Source organism: Tachypleus tridentatus, chromosome 7 (assembly GCF_004210375.1).
Source record: "Tachypleus tridentatus isolate NWPU-2018 chromosome 7, ASM421037v1, whole genome shotgun sequence".
Taxonomy (NCBI): domain Eukaryota; kingdom Metazoa; phylum Arthropoda; class Merostomata; order Xiphosura; family Limulidae; genus Tachypleus; species Tachypleus tridentatus.
In genome coordinates, this window is record NC_134831.1 from 82,469,106 (window position 1) to 82,491,491 (window position 22,386).

At 33.2% G+C, this 22,386-nt stretch overlaps 1 pseudogene; it reads right to left on the reverse strand.

Annotated features, from left to right (window-relative positions):
• Window positions 1–1,546: 1,546 nt before the first annotated feature.
• The window catches only part of LOC143257706 (uncharacterized), a 28,741-nt pseudogene continuing 7,901 nt past the window's right edge, over window positions 1,547–22,386 (reverse strand).

A 22,386-nucleotide genomic window follows, 5' to 3' on the forward strand; every position in this document is an offset into this window, starting at 1 on the left:
AATTATACTGACATTCATGACTCTACTTATGAAATATCAATAAAACATGATTTTTCTAGTTAGAAATATAATACAACTAACATACTATGTGTGAAAGACCAACCGTGTAACACACTCTTAACAACATGGAGAATTAGAAATTTAAACCTACCAGTAGTTTCTACCAAGATATCTTTTTTACAGATCCTTATCACATGTAGCAGTTGCAAACGTGTAAGAGTACGTTTCATTACTAGTGTAAGATAAAGGTCAGTTAAATGTTACCTCTGTCTACAGTAACGTTGTTTTTTGTTTCAAGTAAATATATGAAGAATGTCTTACCTTGATCCTGTGCTATAGTATTTCGTGACTTCTCTTCACATACAGTCAGGTATATTACATGGCTGTTTGTTCTAAAGTTATAAACATCTGTAGTGTATAGGTAGGTAGAACCTGTAAAATATTCTGTATTCATATCTATGTTCTTTACACAATTTATATACGAAGGAATACAGTATGTTTTAATATTCTGTGACACGAATCTAGATCGTTGACGATAAATAATATGTTGACTTGTTTCCAAAGTTATACATCTACTTCAATATCCATTTTATACAGAAGATGTTTCACACGAATCTTTCGTCTTGGAGAGAAGTGCTATTTACCCAAGTATTTACATATATTTTTATTTTACAATATATTTTATATTCCAACAAGTTCTCAGTAATTCATAGTGCAATAAAGCAAAATCTTAAATGAATAAAACAGGATAAAAAAGTTAATATAAATAAGCTGGTTTTACTTTCACATATTGTTTCGGCAGAGTGTTCAGAATGACATTTTGTAGAATGGACGGCAACTGCTTGTGGTGGAGACACAAGTGTAGAGGACGACAATTCGAAAGTCTTCCGCCCTTCGTCTCCAGGTCAAGGTATGTGTGTAACAACAACAACAAAACCGTGGCAAGAGTTTAGTTTAGAGAGAGAGAGAAGTCTGATGTTGTCGTTCCTCTTTCTCCTTGCACGTGGAAGATTATTTATTTATCTTTACGAGGGGATTTTGTATATTTTAATTTGGTTTGTTTGATGCAATGAAGTGAAGTGGGGCAGTATGAGCCTGTCACCTGCCGAGCGAGATGAAATCGGCACGAAGGAAGTGTTCAAGGGCGGAACCCGCAGTCTGAAACTTTAGACGGCAGACGAAACGAAGCATCAACCTAAACATCACCATTCGTGGCCGGGCAATGATCATAGATCAAGTTGCCCTGGCTGGTATCTAAAGATCCAATGCCTCGGATTTAGGTGTGCTGTGGGGGGGGGGGATGGGAGTACCCAGAAAAAACCCACTTTCACGTCCAGGGCGCCAAATAAAATACCGAGACCGTGCCCGGAAGTAGCTAAAACGGAAATCAAGGTGAATAATACACACAGAAATGAAACACATGTGACTTAAGGCAAAAATGTGGAAGTAGTTAGTTGGATGGTGGCTTGGAAAACGACTTGCTGCGATCTTGTAAAGCAGCGAAAAAATTCATGTTGAACTTGCGTTCACATCTGGTGCTCAGAGGTTATGAGGACGATTGTGAGGGTGGAGTTGAGTCCACTGGCTGTTCTTCTTTGGTGTATTGTTCTTTACCGGTCTGGAATAATTTGAGTTTTTTGCAATTTCAGATTGTGTCTTCTGAGTGATAGTGTTCTGGTTGTCTGTTTCAACTGATGTGTCGGTGGTCGTTACTTACATGGTTTGAGTCTGGCGTGTGGTTGTAACACTTGTATTTGAGTTTGGTGTCTAGCAGGATCTGTTACATTTCTTGTTTAGATTAGGTCGTAGCTGGGGGTTGGGGACGTCGTCAGTCTGAGTGGCATTGTCTTTGTTCCTTATGGTGAATATTGGGATGTTGCTGGAAGTAGTGGTTAGCGTCATCCATGCAGAGTTGCTTGAATAAGGTTGCGTGCTTTTCCTGGTTCGTTGTTGATTGAGCGGTAAATCAGTGGCTGGCTGTGGGAAGTCTTCAGTTGATTGTCCTCGTTGTGGTTCTTCGGGGGCTTAGATATCCCTGGTTTGGAGAAGCGACGACATGGGCGTTCAACACTGTGTGTGTTTGTGTGTTTTTCGTATAGCAAAGCCACAAAGAGCTATCTGCTCAGCCCACCGAGGGGAATCAAACCCCTGATTTTAGCGTTGTAACTCCGTTAGACTTACCGCTGTGCTTGCGGAGGAGAAAATGTAATCGGCACTGTGCTTAGAGGTAAAAACAATCCTGATGAATTTATTGGCTTGATTGGTATGTTTGGAGGAAATCCGGTAGATGGCGTATATATCTGTCTTGGGTTGGCATTCTGTGGTATGTTTCGTTTCTGCTACATGAATAGATGTGTCAACGCCTCTGAGAAAAAAACAGAAATTAGATGGATAAAGCTTTTCGTGGTCAAACAGTTGACGTTGATTTCAGTGTTCCAGGGTAAACATAAATATTACAGATCTTTAGACGTGAAGGTCTGGAAGAGAATTCCGCGTCGACGCAGGATTTGGGTCCTGGTAGGATGTGTGGTTGTACCTGGAGTGGCCTGAGCGATAAAATTGGCGATTTGTAGCGGCGGTAGTCAGTCGACGATTACTGGCGAAAGCGGTAAGGTGACTGGAGAAGTTGGTCCTCGCATCGAGAATAACATAATAGCAGAGCGATTTAGCATGTATATTTTGCTTGGTGATATCTACTATACTGGACCAGAATGTGTTTTCATTCCCATTCCAATTTGTTATGGCAGTGGTTCGGGATTTTAAACCTCATAGAGGCAAATTAGGGGCTCTCAGATTCTATTGTTTCTCTTTAGGCCTGCACGAGTTCAGAGGTTAGACATAATTTAGGAAATAGGGGTGAATCTTGGTTGTTTAGAGATGGTAAATCCGTGAGTCAGAAATAGCTGGGATAAAGCTCGAAGAAATCGCTGTTAGAGGAGCAGCCACATTCACTTAGGAGTTCTGGCGGTGAAAACGATGGTTGAGCAGAGAGATCCAGGCTGCAGTACCCTTGTGTGTTGTGTGGGAGGCAGTAAAGAGAAAGAAGAGAGGGAAAATCCCTAGAGAATGACAAAGACTGGATGAAGGTGAGAAAAAGGAAAGAAAGAGTGAGGGAGAAAGGAATCCTTTCAGGGCCGGGGAACTGGGATCTATAGATCGACTGCAGGAAATTTATTTATGTGAGAAACCGGAGTGCCCTGAGAAAACCACTTTCATTGTTGGGTAGATTATTCGACACCTCTCCAATGCTCAAATCTGAAATGTTGAAATTTATTGACAGCTAAATAAGGAAACACTAATCGGTATGGTTAATGATCCAATTTAGTGGCGAGGTGTATTTTACCCAGGGCTGGGGGTGTCAGCTAGTTGAGATATTTGACGTGTTTGAGTGTTTCTATTCTTGACTTTGGGTAGAAGCGATCTGCTAATTTTATGAACCGGTCATATATTGTTAGCAGATCGATTGGTGTTTCAAGGAATGCTGTCCTGGTCGATTGTAGAGAGCGTGTTATTATTGGTTAGATTATGAGTGTTTCTGATTGGAGGAGAGTTTTCCTGTAGTTTCAACCAATGGTAACCACAGGTTACTCACTTCTAATCTGGAATCTTTGTTTAGTGAAGGTCTAAGAGTGTTAATATTGAATGACTCTTAATTTTTGTTGTCTTTCAGAATTTGTCTATGTCAATGATTCCAGTTTTCTCACAGTTTATTCTGTGTCCAATTGACGTGGCCTGTTCTGCTGTGGTTGAATTTTGTGTTCTTAATAGTCTTGTACTATCTTTACGTTATTTCATACTTGTTGCGAGCTTTCTTATGTTTCTCCAATGTATGTATTGTTGAAGGAACACATAATTTTAGGATGACGTGTTTCAGATTCTCTTTGATAGGTTATTGTGTGTGTTTTTACCAAAATAGATCTTAACGTATTATAGGATTTCTACCAGACTTCTATGTTGAATTTCTTGGCTACGCATTTGAGTTTTAACTGAAATGATGCACGTATGGCAGGTAAATGGTAGTCGTGGAGGTGGCTTTTTTATCTATTCTTTCTGCTATGATCTTTCACTAGATGGACTGTGGAAATACTATTCGGTGGAGTGGTGTGACTTGAATATGCTTGTCTGTATTCGCAAACGTTTACTATTGAAGCCTCTCTTCAAGGTTATAGTTAAGATGTGTGGTTGTCTGATAAAGAAGACTGTAATGAAGATTAATGATTTATTTACAGAAAGTGTCGTTTCAGGTAAATATACTTTCAATAACGTTGTTTCTGAGTGTTTGTGAAGTGGAAGGAAACAATACTAGTAACAAATGAAAAGTGGCTTGAAAACATGATAAATAAATTAAAGAATAAAACGATTTTTAAGCACAGAACTAAACAATCATAAATGAGTGATAAAGCCCCTTTGTTAGTGTTATAGGTCCTCAAACTTACTTCTGAGCCAGGTGGGTCAACTAAACAGGAAGGATTATATGAATTGATATGTGTGAATTATTAAATTGAAGAAAATGAACAAACTGACATAAAGAGGACCATATAATTAAACACTTTTCCTTTCATCTGAAGGGTCATCATAATGTGATGGTTAATACAATTATTAGCTAAAAGTAATCCAAAAGTTACCTGATGGTTGTATTGACTAACATTCTTCCCTCTAGTAAAAAGAAAGAAAAAATAGACAGCGTGTACAAATAGTATTCTGGTAGGTTTGTAATAAACTCAAAATACAAAGTCTTCGTCTCGCTATTTTCAATGCCGTCAGTTACAAGGTACTTGCAAAGCAGGTACCTAAACTGAAGTGACTAGAAACTGAATGGTCGATTCTTCCATTGTCTTATATATCTTAACTGTTTCGGAAATACAACGTGATATTTTGGCAACAAATAATAGTTTACATTTCACACAACGATAAATATAAACACTCATAAAACAAATAAACTAACAGACAGAGGAAGATGAACAAAATGTATTTTTCTCAATAAAGCTGTAAAACCTGACTCTACATTACAACAATTCTGACATAAAATATGTTTTTATGGCACTTTTATGACAAACTATTTATTATTACATTTTTAATTAATAATTACATTAATGTTATTACACCAACACTCTTCCAGGACTTCACCTTTCTAATTTGTATCACTTTCATTAATCCTCAATTTGTTCTTCGTTTTAATATTAAAAACAACTCAAACTGTCCATTTAAATTAATATAAAACAACACTTAGAACCCTCACGTTTACATTTCTCACGTAAAGGCTTTAAGTTATAATATACTCAATGTGATGGATGCGTAAACAAACTTAAGCTCTCGCTATAATGGAGTTTTTCCGAAAACCTCCTGAAAAATTGCAAACTCTAAAAGAGTTCATGAAATACATTTTGGTAACACTAGATTAATGTGTTAGACTTATGAAAAATTAATCGAAGAATTCAGTTGTTTGAAGAATAGATTTTTAAAACTGAAGAAATAACGCGATCAGTACTCGGTTTTAAGGTTTTGTGGAAAATGGAGAACACGTCCCGATTTCCTTCAAAATAATGAAAAACAAAGTAAGAATAAACATAAATATAATGAATCTAACTCAGTACTGCGGATGATGGACAAATATAATAAATATTTTAAAGAACATACTTGTGTATAAGTGTGAAATTTTTCTAGTCATTTCTTCTTCGTTAGTATGAACAAGTTTACCAACACCTTTCCACTGGTGTATGTATCAGGTCATACCTTAAGTAAGGTCCTATTTTAGCCTCAGAAAAAGAGAAATGATTTTAAACGCTTTTAATATTATTTTAATCAATAATGTATGTTCCATTATTATTAATTACTTCCTGCTAACGGTTTACAAGCTTCTGAATGTCACTTCTGTAAAATTCTTTGGGTTTGGACAAAGAGAATGAAGAGTGGATAGTTTTGACAACTTTATGTGTTCCGAGCTCTTTTCTATCAAGATAGTTCTGTAAACTTCGGAATAGATGATAAGCAGATGAAGCAAGGACTGTAGAATAAGGAGAATGTGGAAGTTTATTCCACTCTAGCTCTTCAACCTTTGCAGATGTGACCCTTGCTGTATGGGACCGGGAATTATCCTGGTGAAACGCAACATCTTTACGATTGATCAAAAAAGGCCTTTTTTCCTTCAGGGCAATATTCAAGCGATCTAACTGTTCACAATAGAAGTATGATGTAATTGTTACACTAAGTGGTAGCAACTCAAAGTATTTCACAACAACAGTATCTTATCAGACGCTTAACAAGACATTCCTATGTCATGTATATAGGGTTACTGTCTCTTTTTCCCACTTAGCTTTTTCTTTATCATGAAATACAAAATGTGTTTCTCAACATCTGAGACACCATTGATGGAATATTGTACCACTAGTATTTTCACCAGGCTGAGCTGGAGTACTTTCTTTGCTCTCATTCTAATGGTAGCCCGTACATGTGTATTTTGTGTTTTCACCTTGGCGCTTTATAAAAACCTTAGCAAAGTCTTCTACTAATGTTTATAGTTGGTCTTCTTCCTTGTTTTCCAGCGAGTTTATATTCAATTTTCTCTTTAATAAACTATAATATACATATATCTCAATTGTAAATGTCTTAGTTTTTTGCACAGGAAAAACACATTTCTTTTATTTTGTTGCTCATCCTATATCCAACATGAAGTTTTTTGTAAGTAGGTATATGTATAACACGCTGGTTCATTCATGGCTCTTATATAGCGTTGCTGTATTCACGTATTACGTCTGGTAATAAAATTCTAACTTAATTAGCCGTCATTTCTATTGAACTGTTTGCAAACCCGCAGGTACTTGTTGGTACAGGTAAGATACACACCTGCACAAAACTAAATCAAGTAAAGTAATCGTTACAATGCCACATTTTGAAGTTAAAACGAAACATTGTTGTTTGTTTTTTTTTGTTGTTGTTGAACGACAAGCTACACGTAATCTGAGGATCGTGAGTTCGAATCCCCTTCTTACCAAACATACTCACCCTATCAGCCGTGGAGGCGTTATGAAGTGACGGTCAATACCACTATTCGTGAGTAAAAGGGTAGCCCAAGAGTTTGTAGTGGGTGGTGATGACTAGCTGCCTTCCCTCTTGTCTTACACAGGTAAATTAGCGACGGCTAGCGCAGATAGCCCTTTAGTACTTTACGCGAAATTAAAAAAACAACACAGAGGTCTATCTGTGTTCTACCGGCCACGGGTATTGAAAAGCGATATTTAGCGGTAAAACTCCACAGAGATACCACTGTGACGCTATTGGGCATTACCACCTTCTACACCTAACTTCTTTACAAGGACGTCTATAGACACCATAAGGAACAAACACTGCACGAAACTTGAGAGAATATTATACTTTGATAGAAATACATTATTTATTAATGTATCTCAGAACTGTTAGTATGGGTATTAACATTTTTACCAATAAAGCAGAGAACAACCATTGGACACCCTAGGTCATCTACAGGTTAATAAAGAGAGAATTTGCAACAAGTCTTAGGGATGAGAGTATACACAAATACGGGATTGTAGGAAGTGTTGCAGTTTGATGTTAGGTTATTAATTAGTATGTTATAAAAGTGTTCCCTTTCAATTTTACTTTAATTGTTGAATGTATAAGTTGTGCTTTTGCGATTTTAGGTTTGTTTATATTTCTTTCCGTACTTAGTATCTGGGTGTTATTTATGGTTATGTTGTGTTTATTTGACTTGTAATGTTCAAAAACTTGTGTAGGTGTTTTTTTTTGTATTTATTAATCTAGTTTCTATTTTGCTGTTTGTTTCCCCAATAGAGAAGCCGTGAAAGTTGTTGTATTGTATTTTATAAATAATGATGGTGTTGTGTTTGTCAATGTAATTTTTATGCAGTATAGACTTTAGTTTTGTACCTGGTTTTTGAATAAATATGTGTTTACTGGAATTTTGTGTTTTGTTATAATTTGTTTTCCAAACGTTGGGTATTTTTTTTGGTGATATCGAGAACATATGTTATGCACCACTGTATGGTGTTGCAGTTTGTTTTTTATTGGGATTAATTACCATATGTTTGTTGCTGGTCTAGGTGTGAATGTATAATTTTTTTCAACGATTTTTGGAAACATTTCTTGATGTTGATGAAATGTTGTTTTTTTGTTGATTTCATCGTTAATTTTATTGGGTGAACATAGTTTTGTGGCTGTGTTTATTTGTTTCTTAACATGTTGTGTTTTTTTTTCTTGTGCTTAGTCCAAGGGAATGTATAATCCATTGTGGGTAATTTTTCTGTGAATTTCATTTTTGAACTAGGTTTCGGTTCTAGTGATCTAAAAATTAAGAAGTGCTATTTGGGTAGGTTTTCGTATTCACAGGTGAAATTAACGTGGTTGAAAAAATCTAAATGTTTGTTCTGTTCATGTGAATCCAACGATTGTATTGTCAAATATCTGTACCAGTTTAGTGGTGGGTGTCAAGTTGAGCTGATCGCCTGAGATTCAAGCTGTGTCATAAAAATGTCAGCTACAACTGGTGACATGAAATTAGGCCATTTATTTGTAGGAAGTTTTAGTTATTGAATATAAAGTCAGTTTTGGTGGTAGTGAATTCTATAAGTTTATAAATTTGTCGCTGGGAATGTGTATCAATGGGTTGGTGTTTTGGATATAAAGTTCTAAAACCATCTTGCAGGCTTCAATGGTGGTTGAAGAGTGAGATTACATCAAATCTGGCCATTAATACTTTATGATTTATTTGATTAATAATGGATTTAAAGTTAAAAGAGTCTTTGAAAAAGAACCCTGCTGATGTTAGATATTTAGAAAATACCAACTTTATATATTTATTGAAGTTGTAGTTAAATTACTTATACGTCGATATGATGAGTCGTAGTGGACAATCGGGTTTGTGGGGTTTAGGGATAACGTAGAGTTGTTGTGTGCGTAGGTCGTTGTTTCGCAGGTAAGCATGAAGATTTTCTGAGATTGTGTTGGTTTGTGTTTCATTTGTAGTAGCACTTTGTTTAATTGGTTTTTATTTGTTTTTAAATTTTTGTATCTGATAAGATGTTTATTTTTTGAATGTATTCATTTGTTGTTGTTTTTTTAACTAAGGTATTGCCTTTATCTGATTTTAGAAATTTGATGTTGTTCTCTTCTTTCAGGTTGTTTACAGAACTAATATTTTTTCGTACGAGGTTGTTTTTTAGTTTTCTTTTCTGTGAAATTATGTTGATGGTTTTGTGTGAAAATTATTTGAAAAGTTGTTTAAGCTACAATTTTGACGTGTTTCTATGAAATAGATGTTTTCAATTCTACCTGAAAAAAAACAAAAATGGGTTACTGGTCGTTGGTCGAACGGTTGTCGAAGTTGTCTTCTTTCTTGTGGTTGTTTTCCCTCTTTCATTAGTGTTTTAATTTTGTGTAGAGTGGATTACCAGTCTTCAATCCAGGTCTTTCAGGTTTTGTTGCGTTTGTGATACAGTGTTTAAAATAAAATATTATCAGTCTTATATAAATTGACACTGAAATGTTGGGACTATATGTTAAAGTTGTAATATCTATTGAAAATTTCACCCGATAACCAATACGTCTAGACAGACTGCCTCATAATATAAATACAAGGTTTAACCTCTTGTCTTGCTACATGAGACCTTTATGTTCTTTATTTTAAACAGAAACAAAGAGTATATTTTTATTAGACGACTTCTTCAACTGTCCACCATTGTTCTATGGCTTCTTCAAACATCAATGATCATACGTTTTCTACATCCAACATCATGATTAAACCAATAACAGTTGATGATGAACCAGCTGTGAAAAGTTTCTTTTGACTGAATTTAACAGAGATAGTAAAAACATTATCTGTATCACAATATCATCAAACTACAGAAATACGAAAGTTTGGATTGTAACACAAATAGCTGTCATTTTGTTCAACGTGTTTACTTCTAGCTTTACATATACTGTACTATTTGGAATTTCGTTTGGATTAACAGGAGGTTTAAAATCATCACATTCAATCATACAAATGATTCACACATATAGTTATAACAAATTAAGTCCAGACGTAATGACCATGGTATCCTCGTCCTTCCAAAAGAATCACACTTTTTCTAGTAGGAATTATTGAAGGTGAAGTTGTAGAAACAGTTATAATCCAAAGAGACAAAAATATTCCGTATTTGACCAGAGTGCATGTAAAGAAAAATCTACGTGGTTTTGGAATAGGGAATTTAATGATTAAAAGATGTGTTCAACTTGTTAAAGAAGAAGGCTACGGGAAACTGCGTCTTCTTGTAGACATTTTAAACACAGGTGCAATGAAATTTTATTTACATAGCGGTTTCAAAATTCGGGAACAACACACCCTTGCAGAGACGTGTTTCTTTAAGTTGTTGTGTACTGAAATGGAAATAAGTGTTTAGAAACCAAATATTACTCTGTCTATATATCGAAGTTTATTTAATTCATAACAACACTTGATATCTATTATCCTACTAGTTTTTCGTGATGGGAGCTCAAAATATATCATTTATTTTCAACAGCATTATTGTGTTGTGTTCTAAGTGATTTTCTTTAGATACGAGTTTAGTGTTGTGGACATTATTCCATTTAAAAACACGTTTAGCAGACATCCAATTCACCCACAATGTCATGTATATATAAATAATTAACCACTGTCAGTATGTTATTGTTTTAAGGAAAACTCATAGTTTATTGTACTTCGATACTGAGGAAGCTGTTTAACGTAAGCCCAGATACCTTCACAAGTTACCAAACTAGCTGGTCTTTCGTTTGTAATTAATTTTCTTTCAATATTTCTGATTAATTTAACTCACATAACATTGTGTTCTATGTTGTAATATATTTATTAAAATATTTTCAAAACAGACTGTTTTGAATCTCACATCATTCAGTTGCATCATGTACAAAACACACACACAGATAACTTCATGAATATAAATATAAATACTTTCAAAAATTTGATTTAATTATATAAAGGCCAGAACTTCTTATGTCGTATCTGAATAATAACGAATGGTTAACTTGACTGTTTGCTTAGCCAGAGGTGTGAAGTTCGACTTGTGGCGTTGTTAAATTCATTGTTTACTTTCAGATACAGGTGGGTTATAATATTGATAATAAGCATTGTTACCGGGAGATAGACACCTCTCTTGTTGGGGAAGATACTGTTAACGGACTGCCCTTTTATTGGTCAATAGTTTAAAATTGAAGACGGTTATACTTATTGCATAAAGATCACTCCTTTGCCCTTTAGTTCATTAATATATTGTTTGAGTGTACCAGTTCTCTAGCGGAACTGGTAAATTTCAAGCAGAAAATGTTCTTATCTTTACGTGATTAACAGTCACCAAGCATTGTTTATGTTCATGTATATTTTCAGCGAAGCATTTCGTAACTTCTAACAGTCTTGAATAAACACACCGCTATAGATAAGGTTTTTTTAAATATGTCTGTTCTTATTATTTAATAGCAACACACACCGTTTTAGTAAGCAGAAGCAGCACCTACGAAATTATGTTATCGCACTGTTGAAACGAGTGCTAGGAAACCGACGTTCTCGTACACTAGATGGATTGTGAAAACACTCTCTGGTGTGATTTGAATTTGTCAGTCTGTATTCGGAATCTTTTCCCATGTGTGATCATGTGATAGAGAAGACTGTAATGAAGATTAATGATTTATTTACAGAACGTTTCGTTTCATGTAATTATACTTTCAATAACGTCATTTCCGAGAGTTTGTCAAGTGGAAGAAAACAATACCAGCAACAAATGAAAATTGGCTTGAAAAAATAATAAATAAGTTAGAGAATAAAACGATTCTTAAGCACAAAACTACACAGTTATTAACGAGTGATGAAGCCATTTGTTCGTGTTTTAGCTCTCAAACGTACCTTCAAGCCATGGTTAGCTAAACAGTAAAAAGAGTTATATGAATAGGTATGTGGGAATTATTAAATTGCTCAAAATAACAAACTTACATTAAGAGGACAGTATATTTAAATACCAGCTATATCATCTATTAGAGAATTGTAATGTGTCGGCCAATACCATTATTAGTTACAAGTTATTCTAAAGTTAGCTAAGAGTTGTATTGACTGACTGTTTTCCCTGCTGTATAAAAAAAAGAAATACAACTATGGAAATAATTTAAACATTCATTAACACAAAACAGACTAACAGTAATATTGGTAATATAGATACATGCAAAGCAGATTCGTTGTTTATAGTATCTTGTTCCATAATTAAACAAATCACAGGACATTTAATTTAAAAGAAAGCAACACAAAAAAACCTACAACACTCACATTTATATTTCTCATGAGAGTCTTCAAGTTATAATGTACTCAGTATGATGGATGCGTATAAATTATTATGCTTTAGCTATAATATAATTTTATCAGAATACTACCTGAAAAGTTGCGAGCTCTCAAAAAGTTCAGAAACCATAGTTTGAAAACACTGAATTAAGTGTTAGAGTTATGAGAAACTATTCGAAAATTCAGTTGTTTGTTTATAGGATAGGCTTTTAGCACTGGAGAAATTACGTCGGTTTTGTTTGAATTCACTTCTCGCTTTAATAGTAGTATTGTGTAAAATGGAAGTGACGTCGAGTTTGGCTTCAAAATAAACTTAAATATAGTCGACCTAACTAAGTATTGTGAATGTTGGACAAATATAATAAATGTTTTCAAAAATACTCCTTTAAATGTGTGACTTTTTTCTAGTCACACATTTCTTTTTCGTTAGTATCAACCAGTTTCCCAACACATTTTCACTGGTGGATACATTTTGTTTCATTCTACAAGTGTCATAATACTTTAGATTAAAACTCAAAACTATCGGAGAATTTCCTGAATAATAACTACACCAGCACCTTCTCGTTTTTTGTTTTGCAAGTAATGTTTTATCATTTAAGTCATGTATTTCTTTATTCTTGTTGTTCTTTTGAATTAAGCGAAAGCTACACAATGTTCTATCTGTGCTCTGCCCACAACGGATATCGAAACCCGGTTTTAGCGTTGTAAGTCCGCAGACATACCGCTATGTTTACTGAGAGGGCTTAAGTCATGAAAGAATGTTTAAGATATAGCTCTGAATCGGAGCATATACAAATGGTGGGAGTGGTTACAATGCATCAACATGCTAAGCTTCCAATTAGATGAATGCTTAATATTATATTACTAATTATGAGGAAAATATACAACAAAGATTGTTCACAATATCAAAGAATCCACTTGATATAAAGTTAAAGTGTATATGTAAAAGATTGCTACTTTCTTCGTGTTAGAAATAAATGTTTTACAAATAGTTCCATCTCTATCTGTGGAGAGATAATTAAACTTTAAGTATTTTTTTTACGTGAAACCACCATTATTAAACTTGTAATAAAGCATAATGAGTATTGTGGTTATAGTGGTGATCCTGGAATAGTTTCTACAGAACCGTAAAGGGACTCTAGAACATTGGCCCGACGTTTAAGGAATATTTTATAAATTCTTTCGTTTTTCAACTTCAACCCTGGTTACTGAATGTGCATACCAGTGATGACCTCAAGCCAGGGTCAGAGCAATTAATAGGAATAACTTGATGTATATTAGTGGGCAAGTTTAATTAACACGGTGTTCAAACGAAACTAATAACTTTGTAGTCTACATTGGAAAATAATATTGATAAATAAGTAGACAAACCTATTGAGTTTCTGGAGACTTCTGGAGATATATAAGGGTAAAGACAGAAATGTTATGGTGTAAAACCTTAATTATAGTTATATATTTGAATAATATTTCCCACACTAATTGATTTTCAGTTCAAGAAAAATTTCTTACTTTTGGATAACATCATAACTGCTGTACTGAAAAGACAACATTCCAATATTTTCCTAACAAAATAACATTGTAGTTTGGTCCCGAAAATAATACTTTAGTTCAATTCTGAGAAACAACATGTCGTGAGGAAATGACAAATAATTCATGTTGTGTTGTTTGAATATTTTCATGGAATAAGTTACTGTTTTTTTTTTTTTTAATGATATATCTTTCACTAAGGTGTACGTTTATCGCCTGTTGTATAAAGACATGGGATTCAAGCTCAGGGATTCACTTTTACTGTGAGCATTTCTATCTCTCTAGGAATCAAAATTTTCAGTGTGAATATATTTCATGATTTTAAAATTGAAGGCATATGAGGTGGAGTGGTAACTCTGTATATTCTCATGACATCTAGAATTGTAAGAAGGTAATATATTATCAAAAAAAATGAAATTTTGAGGAACCGCAGCTAATTTGTGCTCCATCTATTAATACCAGTGATACCTAAAGACCATACAGAAATAATTTGTAAACGATATACGAGAATTTGAAAATTGTAATTATTTCGAATATACAATTCAGAAATGAATTAAAAGTATATAATTTGATTCGTGTTTCAAACTGCTGTGTGGGTGTTGACAATTAATAATATATTTTAAACGTATATATAAATACATATATATATGCTTGTCAAGGAGAGAACTGTTAGAGATATTCAGATGGATAATAGTTTCGAAATTTGTTAGTTGTGTTATTCAAAATAATGTAATAATTTCATAAAAACTAATTTGTTATTTCAAAGCGATATTTTGATAAATTATTTTTCTATTTCTTACACTAGAAGAAAGAAAGTGACCTGAAATCGGATTGGGTGACAATCTGAGGTTTGCAGTATAGGCACGTGCAAGGAAACAAGAAAAGAAATAATTGACATCTGGAGTTAAAGTTATTAACTATGAATAAATTTACGAACAATAACTGTGACATATAGAAAATAAACAGCTAAGATTTAATCTTTAATGTACACTGATACGTCAAACCTCGGTCTTTGTAACTGTTGTTTTAATTATTTATGATCCAATAATTACATGAATTTAATGAACGTAATAAAACAGTAAAATCATAGGTACTGCACAGAAAAATAAAATGTTTAGATTTAAAATATTATGTCAAATAATAATTGATAACGAATTTAGAAGAAAATAACTTTTCTTTTAATGATTTAATTTTAAGTCGAATATGTTATATTTTGATATTCTTTCTTAAATGGTGTACATGTAGAACTGAGTGGTTGTTAACAATTGTTTTGTTAAAACCGGCTGATGGTATATTGTAAACAGTGTTGAGTTACACGAAATTTATTTTATTGAAAATTGACTAAACTTTGCTGTGATATAACATACTTTAAGAACAAGGTCGATGTTAAATTGAATTAATTTTAAAATGTCATGAAAGATAATATATTTATAAGGTATCTAACACATGTGTCAATTTTTAAATGCCTAATTTGATTTTAAATATTTGTACTATTTTAAGTCCTTAATTCAAATGTATACATTTATATGAGACTTAAAGGCACTTCAGAGAAAACCCGACCAACAGTGAATTACGACCAAAACTTAACTTTATTTGGAAGTAATTCTGTTTACCAGTTCTTAAGTGGATAGTGATCCTTTTATAACCAATTTTACTCTAAACATATAAAATATAGCCCAGTGTTCCTTGATATCAAACAAAATTCGTAGGCGCTATTTTAAGGTAGAATAATCAATCCCATGATATGTCTTCGGACTCACAACGCTAGAAAACTTGGGTCAATGCCTGTGGTGGGAGAGCAGAGATAATACATTGTGTAGCTTTGTGTTTCATTCCAAACAAACAAAACAGACGGAATAAAATTAAACAAGCTTCTAAGTCCATAAATAAACTTCCAAGTAAATTGAGTAATGGGCCTGATAAGATAGAAGAGCACTACAGTAGTAATGTGAACAAATTAAACTATTTCGGCTGAAAATCAACACGTGCTTAATACGAGGTTGAATAGCGTTTTAATTTAATTTTTTATATGTTAAAAAAAGTACACACAACGTGTGATTGGATGTTATGTGCTTACGCTGGGTATTTAATGTAATATCGTCTAGATTGTTTAAAACATTAAATTTACAGTTTAATAAAACTTCATTTGTATTTCTAAAACTTTAAAATAAAAAGTTGAAAATGTATGTATATTACACACGCCTGCTAAACACATATTTTTATCTGAACGGTATTTAGTCGCATTATTCAGATATAGATGGTGCTGATTTGTTCTTACCGTTTGACTTTTCTATTAAAATGGATCGATTGCCACTAATATTTATCTTAAAGAATATTTTAAAGTTCTAAATGTAGATTATGGTGTAAATAGAAGTCCATATTGATTCAAAGACATGCTTGAATAAAAATATTGTTGAATATTTGAATGATTGATAAACATATGCGTTTTAGAGATTTGCTAACAGGGCAAAATATCACAGTTCTGTATGATATTTAATTAATTAATATATGTATATATATTTTGGCAGTTATAAATTAATTTAGATCAGATAATTTGGCAGTAATCTAAGCTATTCTTGGGATAACCTTGGATAGAAATCTCACTAAGAACATAACTATTCACTAACTTATCAATCAATTAAATTATCATGAAAATGACGTTTAAATCTAATTCAAAACTGAATTAAGTGTTCATACTAAAGTTAATCAATTCGTCCTAAAATGATGCTTATCAATGAATTACTCTTTACATTTCCTGCAAAAGAAGCTCGACTCTTAATCTGAGAGTTGCGGGTTTGAGTGCCCGTAACACCAAATATGGCTTATAATGTAATGGTCAATTCCACTATTCTTTGGTAAAAGAAAGCCCAAAAGTTGAGATTTATCATTTCCTTGGAAAATTTAGTGATCTTCATGAGAAAGATATTGATAAATTTCTTAAAATGAATCGAGAACGTTCTGGCTGTTTTTCTCACTCACAACATCTGAAACAGAGCTTTTTTTTATTTTAACTAATATAACAAAAATGAAACAAACACTTAAAGAAACACGAAGTTTTATCAACGAGTAGTTGAATTGACTGTCACATTATAACGCCTATACGGCTGAAATGGCGAGCATATTTAGTACGACGGGATTGGAATCCGTGACTCTCCGATTACGAGTCGAACGCCTCAACCACTTGGCAATGCCGGACCGAAGGTACATCTATTGATAACAATTATGTTTCTGAAACTCGAAGAAAATTTCGTCTGAGTTATCCAGTAGAACAGTAGTAGGCTAAGAGACTTACAACGCTGAAATTCAGGAATCAATCACTCGTGTTTAATACAACAGATAGTCCAATGTGATTTTTCTCTTTTTCTATATTGTTATCTTACCTGATAACCAATACGACAGACAACCTGGTAAACACATTTAAGGTTTCATCACTTGTCTTTTACATGTGTTTTATCTGCTTTATTCTAAACAGGAACAAAAAGGATACATTTATTAGACGACATCTCCAACTGTACGCCATTTTTCCATGGCTTCCTCAAACATCAATGATTAAAAAATCAGAAATTTACCATCACTACCACCATTTACCTTCCATACCTGTAATATTTCAGTGAAAACCTCAAACTCAAAGCCAAGAAACTGAACATTCATATCTGGTAAAAGTCCTGTAACACATTCTAGTAAAAAACAAATAGTGACATACCAAAGAAAATCTTAAAAACGTCATCAAAAATTCAGTGTTTCAGCAACGAAAAATACATTGAAAAACGGGAAGAAAATTTGTGAGAATCATAAAAGAACATGAAAATAGCACAAGGTTATGAAAATACAAAATTTAGCCTTTGCATTGCACGATCCACTGGACACAGAATAATCTGGGAGAAGAATAAGAATAATCGACACACGGACAAATTCTGGAAGACAAAAAAATCAAAGAATAATTGTGTATTTACACTACTAAACCTTTACTAAAAAGAGATTCCAGATTAGAGGTGAGTAACCTATAGCTGCAATTGATTGAATCTACAGGAAATCTCGCCAGTCAGAAAGAGTGGTAATCCAACCAGTTGTAAAATGCTTTCCACAATCCATGACGACTCTTAAAAGACCGACAACATCTTAAACGTACACTAACCAGAAGACGAAAGGAGGAATACTTGTGTCTCCAGTTGCCCTCCATTATACAAAGTACCACACATTTTGATTACTTGCTTTTGGCTTTCATTCAATTGATAACTCAGTTTCCCATTCTCTTGAAAATGATAATCCTTTAAATAATAAGATAGAAGAAACCACGACAAGTGATGGTTACCATTTACTATAATAGTAGGATTCAGCCAACTTGATTTTATTGTACACAAGATATTAGGTTTAGAGCTGATTTGTTTTACAAAATGTTTTATTTCACTTTTAGTATCTAATAAATAACGTATTTGTAAAAAGTATACCTTGGAATTTAAATCTCTTGCAGTTTGTTCTGCATGCTGTCCATAGAAGTCCTCATACCGAGGTTGGGTGTGTAAGGTGATAACGCTCCCAAGCTCCACAGTGGTTTTTCTTCGATGTTATTCCTCCAGACATCAACTTTCGATAGCCGTGAACGGCAGTACACGGATAGATGCTTGTTTAGCTTTGTGCTTAATAACAAACAACAACAAACAAAGGTGTTAATTTACGTTAGTTTTTACATAAGATGAAACTTCTTTAACACAAGAAATTTTCACTGATGCTCATACTTATTTGACACTGTTTTCATATTTTGACATCTGGAGTGAGGGGTTATTATCTGACCAGGTGCAAAGAGACCTGTACATGTTTCGTGTTATTTAGAGTTATCTATCTTTACAATGTATCTAGGGAATGTAATCTAGTGTTGTTGGATATAATATTAGGTATTTTCGTTTTAATGTGATAATATGGCATAATCACGTTTATTTTACTTGTTTTGCGATGTGCAGATGTATCTTACCTGTTCCAATGGACACCTGCGGGTGTGCAAACAATTCAATATAGATGATGGCTAGTTCAGATAAAACGTTTTTTTTGTTTGTTTCTTTGGTATAAGGCTGCACAGTGTATTATCTATGTAGTGTTAATCACTGAGATCTAACCTCAAGTTCTGGCGTTATAAATCAGCGAGTTTATTGCTGAGTGACAAGTGTGTGTTACTAAGCCTAATTGCTGATATTTTTATTTTATCTTGTTATTGTAGAAATCTTATTTGTTACACTCATTACATTCATTTGTCATTAGTCTCTACAAGCCTTTGACAGATAAATATGTATTGAGTCTAAAATGTAAAACACAAGAAAGGCAAGTAAAAAAAAAATGAAAGATTTAACTAATGAAGTGTACCGAGCCCCATTCTAACCAAAGGTAGCGAATCATTCTCTGAATAACCGTACCTGGGACAGTCTCACCTTCTCTTCTCGTTTCCTTTTGATGTGTTTTGAAATTCACGGAAAGATAAACGAGAGTTATCTGTAGTACCCGAACCTAAATTATCAGCAATAAATTAGAAGGAAAACAGCTAGTCATCACAACCTACTGCCGATATTCTTGGGCTACTCTTTTATAAACGAATAGTAGAATCGACCAGAACATTGTAATATTTGTGTAATTTTGCGCCATAAAAGTATAACTTTATTCACTTTATTTTCTCTCTCGATTTGAAATGTCTTTTAATGTTACACATGTGTTTATCAAACCGCATCTGTAGTGAATTTGACACAATAGAAGCAGGTAAATGGGAAAAGAGATGTTGGTGTTTTACCACTGCACTGTTTGTCAATTACCATGCAAAACATATAGATTGCAGGACCTCGATTTTGTTGGAGCCTCAGGCTAAAAGAGTTGGGGATCTATTATAAACAAAGACTTTAAACAAAGAATATTGAATTGATTAAAATTATAAATAAATAAACAGTTTTACTTAAAGTAACTTCAATACATTCACTCACCACAAAATCAACCGATATATCCGGTTTATTATAACATGATGAAATAAAACATCTGTTACCAAGAGGTCATCACAGTGTCAACTTTATCATTACTCACGTTAATCTGATAAGATTTCGTACTGAATAAGTGTGATGTTTCACTGTTAAATGCTCAAGTTTTCGATTTGATATTAGTGGACTGGTTAGATATAAGAAGTCAAGTTAGTTGAAAAGATCAAACAGAATGATATGACGTTTAAAACAGTTTATTTTGTAAACTTTTAATAAATATTTTACAACATCTGTTTTGGTACTAAGTTATGTAGTTTAATATAAAACTAAACATTGAAGAAAAGTATTTAATAACTGACGACCAACCAGTGTGGTAACTTGTGAATGTATTTTTGGTAATGTAAAACAACAATCTAAAATAAACTGTGTGTTTTCATTGTAACCATAACATAATGGCAAGGGGTTAATTATTTATTTGAACGTGACGTTGTGATTGAATCGGGTGTCTATCAAACGTGTTATTAAATTAAAGAATTAATAGAATATAAAATCTTATCTAAAAAAAATAAGTCGGAAGGCAACACAATAATGATGTTGATAATAAATGTTAAATGTTTTATTTTGAGTTTCAGTCAAGGAAGTCTAGTAGGACAATACAAAACAAAAGTTGTTATGAATTAAACTTTCATATATAAACACAGTGATATTCTTGCACAGAAATATACAGATATCAAATTTTTAAACTTTTAATGACGATGTTAGAGCTGTTACAAGAGCTTTTTCACAATTAAAGTCGAACAAAATAAGGCGATATTTATAACTGTGGTTTAATCCAAAACGCTATTATATATCAAGTAGAAATCATATTACAGTTTCCACTGTTTGTTTCCGTTGTTGAAATCATTACTTAGCAGATGTTTACAGTTATCAGTGTCTATAGATAATTTTAACGTGAAGGAACGTCTGACGGAGTTCATGGGCAACTTTCAATATTTCACAATGATATCCTTCAGGAAAAGAATTTGATAAAATACAGCCCATTCTCTGATGGTCTCCATTTTCTCAAGATTCTACCATTTATAGAAAAAAATAACCGTTTGAACTTTCTCCAGTTCATCTTTTTGGAGTGCATGTTTCAATAGTAAAGAAATGTGCGGATCCTTTTCTTGCCCACAGATCAGTTTCCTTCTAGCAAACAGAACTTCAATCGAATCCATTCCGTTCATCATTGTCACGCACCAATGACTTTTCAGGAGGACAATTCGGACCCAATAAATGCCTATGGTCATCAGATGTCATTTCATTCGAATCAAAGAACACTAGATACAAACTTATTCCACATGCTGTTTTACCAGAACATTTTACAAATATTAACAGTTCTTCACAACTTATATAAAAATATCTACAGAGTATTAGAGAAAAAAACGGGATTTATACCCTCTTGGTAGCCATACGTTTTAAAAACAATAATCAATATTAGCCAACTAAACAATTTACAAAGTTTTAAGGCTAGTATCCTAAGAAGCATATAGCATATAAAAGTGTGCTATTTTTAATATTATTATTATTATCTACTTATTTATATTTATTATTATTTTTAACATATTTCCTCAGCTTTGTTTTTCCAAAAGGAAACGCTCATGAAAGCATGTTATTTTGATTTCAGGTCTATATCTAGCTTAGATTATATTGGTATTATTGCTGCATGTCACCACTAATATTCTCTGGAATCCTTCTATTTCGTTTACAAGAGAATAACAATAATAACTCGGATTACCTTACATTAGTTAAGAAAATATTACCTTAGTCAATTTTCAACAACCGCAAAGTTACTACAGAGGTATTTTCGATAGCCTTCCATTTTAACAGTGATAGGTTAGAGATAAGGAAGCTTGTCATACAACAAACTGTTGGGTTTCTCGTATACTAACGACACTATAACCTTTTGTCATCGTGTTCGGTGACAAAATTTGAACCCACGGAGAATGCGAGCCGAGAATCCTAACCATCAGGCTCTATCAGGTCTGATAGTTTAGAGAAGACCGGTTGTACGTGATATCTTTTTTTTTTTAGAACTACCTTAATTGTTTTCATTAAGTTCGCGATTCCGTCAAATAATAGAAAGCTGTTAATGTAGGATGTAATAAATTAAATCTTAAAAATTACATCTTAATCTCTTCCATTTATTAGAAATTAAACTACGTATCATCTAGTGTATTTCTGTTTATTACTTGTTCACGTTAAACGCTTACACATGTACATTAAATCTAATATGAATATTAGACGTCATTTAAAGAGATATTAGGTAATTGTGTTGAAAATGACTATCAAAGCACTAGATGTTACAAAATTTGGACAGTTACTGACTAGCAAAAACAACAATAAAACGTTCGTTATCGAACATAATATCTATTTCAGCTGTATTTGTGTAAATGCCTTGATGGCTTTCTCAAGGACGATGTTGAGTGAGAAATAGTTTTTACGTCTAGAAATATCTGAAGGTTATCTGCTCCTTATATTTTTTTTACCCTGAATGACCAAAGCGTTATATTCCTGCTATAGGTTTAACATTATTGC